Here is a 7,674-nt window from a genome sequence, read left to right on the forward strand (position 1 = left end):
AAAGCAGCGTGGCCGGATTTTAGCTGGTAGTACATAGGATAATGCAATAAAAATAGTGATTTATTTTTTATTTAAATATACAGTTAGGTCCAGAATTATTTGGACAGTGACCAAATCTTCGTGATTTCAGCTCTGCAGGACACTATTTTTTATTTAAACTGAAGCCACTGGGATGTAATTGAAGTGTAGACTTTCAGCTTTAAAGGGGTTAAACAAAAATATGTTGTGAAACATTCAGGAATTGCTACCATTTTTCAAAAGTAATTGGACGAATTCACTTTACCATAAATACAATGTTCATTTTTAATACTTTGTAGAGAATCCTTTTCAGGCAATGACTGGCTGAAATCTGGAAGCCATGGATGCCACCAAACCCTGGGTTTCCTCCCTTGTGAGGCTTTACCAGGCCTTTACCGCAACTGACTTCAGTTGTTGCATATTTGTGTGTCGTTCTGCCTTCAAGGCTTTGTCCACTACCCAGACATTTTTAAAGAGAACCTGTCAGCAGTTTTGGCCGATATAAGATACAGCCATCACCTTTCAGGGCTGATATACAGCGTTCTATAATGCAGTAGATAAGCCCCAACCTGACCTGGAAGAACTGAAAAATAACTTTTATTATACTCACCTGCGGGGCGGTGCGGTCCCATGGATGTCTCTGGTCTTAGTCCGGCGCCTCCCATCTTATGATCCCCGTCCTGCTTGCTTCTTGTGGATGACGCGACCCTGCATCATCCACACAGTCTCCTCAGCATCGCACTCCGGCACAGGCGTACATCTCTGTTCTGTTGAGGGCAGAGCAAAGTACTGCAGTGCGCAGGCGCCGGGAAAGGTCAGAGAGGCCCAGCGCCTGCGCACTGCAGTACTTTGCTCTGCCCTCAACAGCGCAGATAAGTATGCCTGTGCAGGAGTGCAATGCTGAGGAGACTGTGTGGATGATGCAGGGTCGCGTCATCCACAAGGAGGACGGGGATCATAAGATGGGAGGCACCGGACCAAGACCAGTGACATCCATCGGACCGCACCGCCCCGCAGGTGAGTATAATAAAAGTTATTTTTCAGTTCTTGCAGGTCGGGTCGGGGGCTTATATACTGCATTATAGAATGCTATGTATAAACCCTGAAAGGCGGTGGCCATATCTTATATCGGCCAAAACTGCTGACAGATTCCCTTTTAAAGTGGAATATTCTGCAATGGCCGAGTCAATCACCAGATCTCAACCCCATTGAGCAGCATTTCACATTCTTAAGACAAGACTTAAAGGTGTTGTCCACTTGTAGCACAACCCCGTCTCGATTTGAACCCCTTTAAAATTAAAAACACCCATACTCTCCTCCAGTGACTGTGCCGTTCCAGCGGTGTCGACACTTGAGTTCCCGGGGCTGACATGTGGTTGTTACGTCATGTGAGCCCTGCCCCCAATCAGCGCTGGCGTTACTGTCCCCGCCTTCAAAAGTATAAGTATTCAAGAGGAGGTGAGAGCTCAGGCTGGTTGGGCGCAGGCTCACATGACGAAACACGAGTGACGACACTGCTGGAACGGCACCGGCAGTAAGTATAGGTGTTTTTGTTTTATTGGGGGCAAACATTCAGATGGAGAAGGGTTGACCTACTAGTGGACAACCCCTTTAAGTTTTGTCTTAAGCATGTGAAATGTGGCTTGATGGGGATGAGCTCAGGTGATGGACTCTGCCATGGCAGAATATTACACTTCTTTGCCTTAAACTCCTAGGTTGCTTTCGCAGTATGTTTTGGGCCATGGTCTATCTGTATGGTGAAGCTGGCCATCCAATTTAACCTTGCTGCATTTGGTTGAATCCGTAGTAAGCATCGCCCTGTACACTTCAGAATTCCTCTTGCTTCTGTCTTCAGTCACATCATCAATAAACAATAGTGATCCAGTGCCATTGGAATCCATGCATGCCCACACCATCACACTGCCTCCACCATGTTTTACAGAGGATGTGCTGTGCTTTGGATCCTGAGCCATTCCAAGCCTTCTCCATACTTTCTGCTTTCCATCCTTCTGGTACAGGTTGATCACATTAGTTTCATCTGTCCAAAGAATGTTTTTTTCCAGAACTGGGCGGCTTCTTTAGATGTTTTTTGGCAAAATCTAATCTGCCCTTTCTATTTTTAAAGCTGATTAATAGTTTGCACCTCGTGGTGAATTGTCTCTTTATGGTGGACTTAGATTCTGAAACGCCTACTTTCTGGAGAGTGTTTTTCGCTTGGGTGGATGTTGTGAAGGGGGTTTTCTCCACCTTGGAAAGGATTCTGCGATCAACCACCACTTGTCTTCTGTAGACATACGGGCCCTTTTGAGGTCCCAAGCTCACCAGTGCACTTTTTTTTTTTTCAAAATGTGTCAAACTGTTGATTTGGCCAATCCTAAAATTTCTGCTCTCTCTATGATGATTTTTTTTTTTTTTTTTACCCTAATGATGGTATGTTTAGCTTTCATTGAGAGCTGCTTTGAACGCATGTTGTGGGTTCACAGCAATAGCTTTCAAATGCAAATGCCACACCTGGAATCTGCTCCTTTTACCTGCTTAATTGATGATCGATTAATGAGGGAATGGCCCATGGAGCCCATTAAAGAGCTTCTGAGATAATTGTCCAAATGCTTTTGATTTAAAGGGAACCTGTCACCCCCAAAATCGAAGATAAGCCCCTGATGCCGGTGGGCTTAGCTCATCTACAGCATTCTGGTCCAAAAAAGCGGGCAGTCAGAGGGTGCGAAAGCAGAGCGCGCCAGAGAGAAAAGGCGTGCGCTCCAGTGTGAGAGCAGTGTGGGCAGCGGAGAGAGCACAGCACGCAGCTGCGCTGCAGGGAGGGGAGAGAGCACTCCAAGTCGGGGGACGAATACAGGGAGATTGTCCAGAAAGACTGCATCTTGAGTACGTGAAAGCGGACTCTGCTGTGACTGGAGAGGTGTGCCGTGACCTGTGCAGAGGCAGTGGCCCCTGGTACCCACGGTACTAGGGCAGAGCGCTTGATTCCTGTTGAGAGACTCAATAATAGACTGAGCATTGTTCTCCCGGGATAGGCGGTACTGTTAAAGCAAAAGACTCAGAGCAGAGGGGACCCCGTTTGCATCCCCTCTGTCCATCACAGTAACCCCTTAAACCCCAGGTTGCGGGTTCCTAGAGAATACACAGCCCACAGATAAGAGAGGGATGACAAGTGCCGCTGTTTCTCGGCGCCTACGTTGGAGAAGATGACCCTACAAGCAAGTTCTCATCAGACTGATAAACTTGTTTTCTCAAGATATTCCGTTTACTACTGTTACACTGTTTCATAGCTCCCAACCGTCCCTCATTGTGCGGGACTGTCCCGGTTTTGAGCCTTTGCCCCGCTGTCTAGCACTGGACGCTCTGCTTCCCGCATGCCCTGGGCCCTTACCCTTCCGTATGGCTGCCTGCTTTCTGCGCACAGGACCTGTGATGAGGTCACAGGAGGGGAGGAGTGAGGGGTCACATGATCGGGACCTCCGTGGATTGCAGGACTCGGCTCTGTGCTGGTTGCCAAGTTGCCACATGGTGCTGCAGGATGAGTTAAGTAACGCCTTGTGTGGGGTCAGGAGGTGTACAGTGTGGATGGAGCGGAGCCATGTGTGTACGAGGTGTATGGAGTGGAGCCATGTGTGTGCGAGGTGTATGGAGCGGAGCCGTGTGTGTGCGAGGTGTATGGAGCGGAGCCGAGAGTGTACGAGGTGTATGTGCAGCGCCCCAGAGTCCTGGTCGTTGCAGTAATGTTGCTCTTCCACTAGGGGGAGTGATGTTACATCTGATGGTACTAAAGGAGTTCACCTGACCAGGTATCACAGTCACACACTACACTTCACACTCCAGTCCACCAGGGGGAGCAAAGGTTCTATGTACTAGGCTACTCCTCACAGATGGGTAAAACTGGTGGGTTGGATAGGAAGTCAGACAGAAAGCTACCTGGGTTTGACCCAGAGAGGACCTGTCAGGCAGACAGGGGGAGAAGGAGGAACATGTGAGCTGCAGACAGAGGGTCTCTGTCAGGGGTGGGATCCTGACAGAGGCCAAGCACGAGATAGAGCGTTACGGAGCTGCGACTGCACTTCATTGCGGCAGCATCCTAAGAAAGGACATGAAGCGGAGTATATTGTGGAGAGTGAGAAACGAGATCACAGCACAAGGAGATAACACCGGGAGGAGTCCTGCCTTAAGATCGGCAACATCCTTCCGAGGCGCGTAGCCGGTGGCCGGAACACCGAGGGAGTAATAGGCTCTACGCATTACTTCAGAGACCGGCAGGACAGTCAATTCCAAGTTGGCTGCCCGACCTTAATACCTATGAAGACAACGGAGGCAAATTGTGGGAGAGGGGCGTCTCTAGGGTCCCTATAAAATAGCTCCAGGCCTACCCCGTCATACGGGTTGTCCTATCCATATCATCTAGGGGACAGAGAGAGAGAGAACATCAGAAACATCCACGACAGTTGTGAGGACTATCCCGTGGTGCTCAGCAGGGAGGTACTACAACACCCAGGCGCTAGTAGGTAGGCTACTGATTTCCACCTGCAAAGGGAACTCTGGATGTGCCTTCGGACCGGCTGGACTCAACCTGCCCTGTGAACGGTACTCTGGACTGTGGACGCTGAAGTCTTCAGTAAAAGGTAAAGAGGCTGCACCCTTTGTGTCCTCGTTATTCATTGCGCCTTACGACGTCCACCATCACCACCTACACATCTGGGAAGCCCTGGGGACATACTTCACCTGTGGGAAGGTATACCATCTAGCTGCCATTCCATCACCCCAGCGGACCTCTAGCAGCGTCGGTCACCCTGACCGAATACCACAGGTGGCGTCACGAACACCGTACAAACCACTACTCCATTAATTGGGCGCCCCTTAGAAGGGCCACGGACCGGGTCGGGCCACTGTGACATCCCTAGAACTGAGAGACAGACCCGGTACCGAGTACCCCACTGCCCTTCGCCTGGGGGCGATCCATATGGAGCGGAGCCGTGTGTGTACGAGGTGTACGGAGCGGAGCCGTGTGTGCAAAGTGTACGGAGCGCAGCCGCGTGTGTAGGAGTAGCTATGTGTGGCCATTATATGGTACGAAGTATCATGTGCAGCCAATATACAGTATGCAGCATCATGTGCGGCCAATATACAGTATGCAGCATCATGTGCGGCCATTATACAGTATGCAGCATCATGTGTGGCCATTATACAGTATGCAGCATCATGTGTGGCCATTATACAGTATGCAGCATCATGTGCGGCCATTATACAGTATGCAGCATCATGTGTGGCCATTATACAGTATGGAGCATCATGTGGGGTCATTATACAGTATGGAGCATCATGTGCAGCCAATATACAGTATGGAGCATCATGTGTGGTCATTATACAGTATGGAGCATCATGTGCGGTCATTACAGTATGCAGCATCATGTGTGGCCATTATACAGTATGTAGCATCATGTGTGGCCATTATACAGTATGGAGCACTGTGTGGCCATATTTTTTTCTGTTTATAATTATTGTTTATGAAACAGTGTGATCAGCAGTGCTAAATGGGTGTGGTTGGGACGAGGATATGGGTGTGACTAATTATGAATGGGTGTGGTCAGAGGCGTGGCCTAAATTTTTCCGCGGCGTGCGTTGCACGACGCAAACTTTGTCCCTCTTTGGCTACGTTCACATTAGCGTCATGCGACGCTGCGTCGTCGACGCAACGCACGACGGATCGGAAACGCACGCAAAAACGCACCATGTTTGACGCATGCGTCGAACGGATGCGTCGTAAAACGCAGCGTTTTTTTGTGCGTTTTTGTTGCGTTTTTCGATGCATGCGTTGTCAAACAATGATGTATCTTTCCACACAATTTGTCTAGACAAACACCACCAATGAATAGAAGAGGGTGGGTCTAGTGTCTAGACAATAGATAATGCCACCAATGGGTAGATGAGGGTGGGTATTAGGGTATGTGCACACGTTGCGGATTTCTTGCAGAAATTTCCTGAAGAAAACCGGAAATTTTCTGCAAGAAATCCGCATTTTTTTTTTGTGTTTTTTTTCCGTTTTTTTAGCATTCTGCAAGCGTAATTAGCTTGCAGAATGCTAAAGTTTTCCAAGCGATCTGTAGCATCGCTTGGAAAACTGACTGACAAGTTGGTCACACTTGTCAAACATACTGTTTGACAAGTGTGACCAACTTTTTACTATAGATGCAGCTTATGCAGCATCTATAGTAAAAGATAGAATGTTTAAAAATAATAAAAAAAATAAAAAAATGCTTATACTCACCCAGACATCTCATCAGCGGCGTCCGTTCGTCTTCCTATAGCTGGTCTGTGCGCACAGGACCTTCCGTGACGTCACGGTCACGTGAGCGGTCACATGACCGCTCACGACCAATCACAGGACAGTGACGTCATCGGCAAGGTCCTTCGCCGCACATCAGCTACAGTAACCGAAGCGACAGCGTGCAGTGGAGGCGGGAAGACATCGAAGGTGAGTATATCGCTATTTTTTATTTTAATTCTTATTTTTTGACCACTTATATGGTGCCCAGTCCGTGGAGGAGAGTCTCCTCTCCTCCACCCTGGGTACCAACCGCACATAATCTGCTTACTTCCCGCATGGTGTGCACAGCCCCGTGCGGGAAGTAAGCAGATCAATGGACCCCTAGGTGTGCGGAATCCCCTGCAATTCCGCATTTTAATGAACATGTTGCTTTTTTTTCCGCGATGCGATTTTTTCGCGGAAAAAAAGGCTACATTTGCACAAAAAATGCGGAATACACTTAAAATAATGGGAGGCATATGTTAGCGTTTTTTTCGCGTTTTTATCACGTTTTTATAGCGAAAAAAACGCGAAAAATACTTAACGTGTGCACATGGCCTTAATGTTAATTGTTTGTTTGTCTTGCCTCTAGATGCTGCAGCAGAAGTGACAAACAATCCAACATTTTCTTTAGATATGGGGGATGTTTTTATCACTGTTTGCACTGTCTAGACACTTTTTTGTTTAATTTTATGTAACGACGCATGCGTCGCACAACGCACGCACGACGCACACAAGCGAAGCAAGTGCGTTGTCAATAGGTTTCAATGGGAAATTGTAACGCAATGACGCACGAGCGACGCAAGTGCGACGCGTGCGTTTTTTTGACGCTAGAAAAATGCAACATGTAGCGTCTCCGACGCCACCCAGGTGCGGTGAAACGACGCATGCGTCCCCAATGATAAAGATAGGGGCGCATGACGCTAATGTGAACGTAGCATCTTCATAAGTAGGGAGGTATGCTGTTTGACTGCCTGAGAACTTATACCACTTTCCATATATTTCCACGGTTATATTATTAGTTTATACCCTACTGTTTTCTCCCTGCGAGGAGAATCTTATCCCTGTTAATAAACTCCCTCAACAGTTGGTCTGTCTGTCCGTGGTGACATACTCACCCCTGCACTCTATACAAGGCTCAGAAGAGGGCGGCAGCCGTGGTTGCAGATGGCTCCCATCACGTTATACCACCAGAACATAAAAACTGCTATAAAGATTTAGAGCATTTAAGTGTAATTTTCTCTTTTGTTACATTTCCCCCCTTTTTTTTTACCCGAGTTCTTTACCCCAGTGTGAATGGATGAGGCCTCAGCCTGTGCAGGCGGCCAGGAAGCGACTGCGAG

This window comes from Ranitomeya variabilis, chromosome 3, assembly GCF_051348905.1.
Source record: "Ranitomeya variabilis isolate aRanVar5 chromosome 3, aRanVar5.hap1, whole genome shotgun sequence".
Classification (NCBI taxonomy): Eukaryota; Metazoa; Chordata; class Amphibia; order Anura; family Dendrobatidae; genus Ranitomeya; species Ranitomeya variabilis.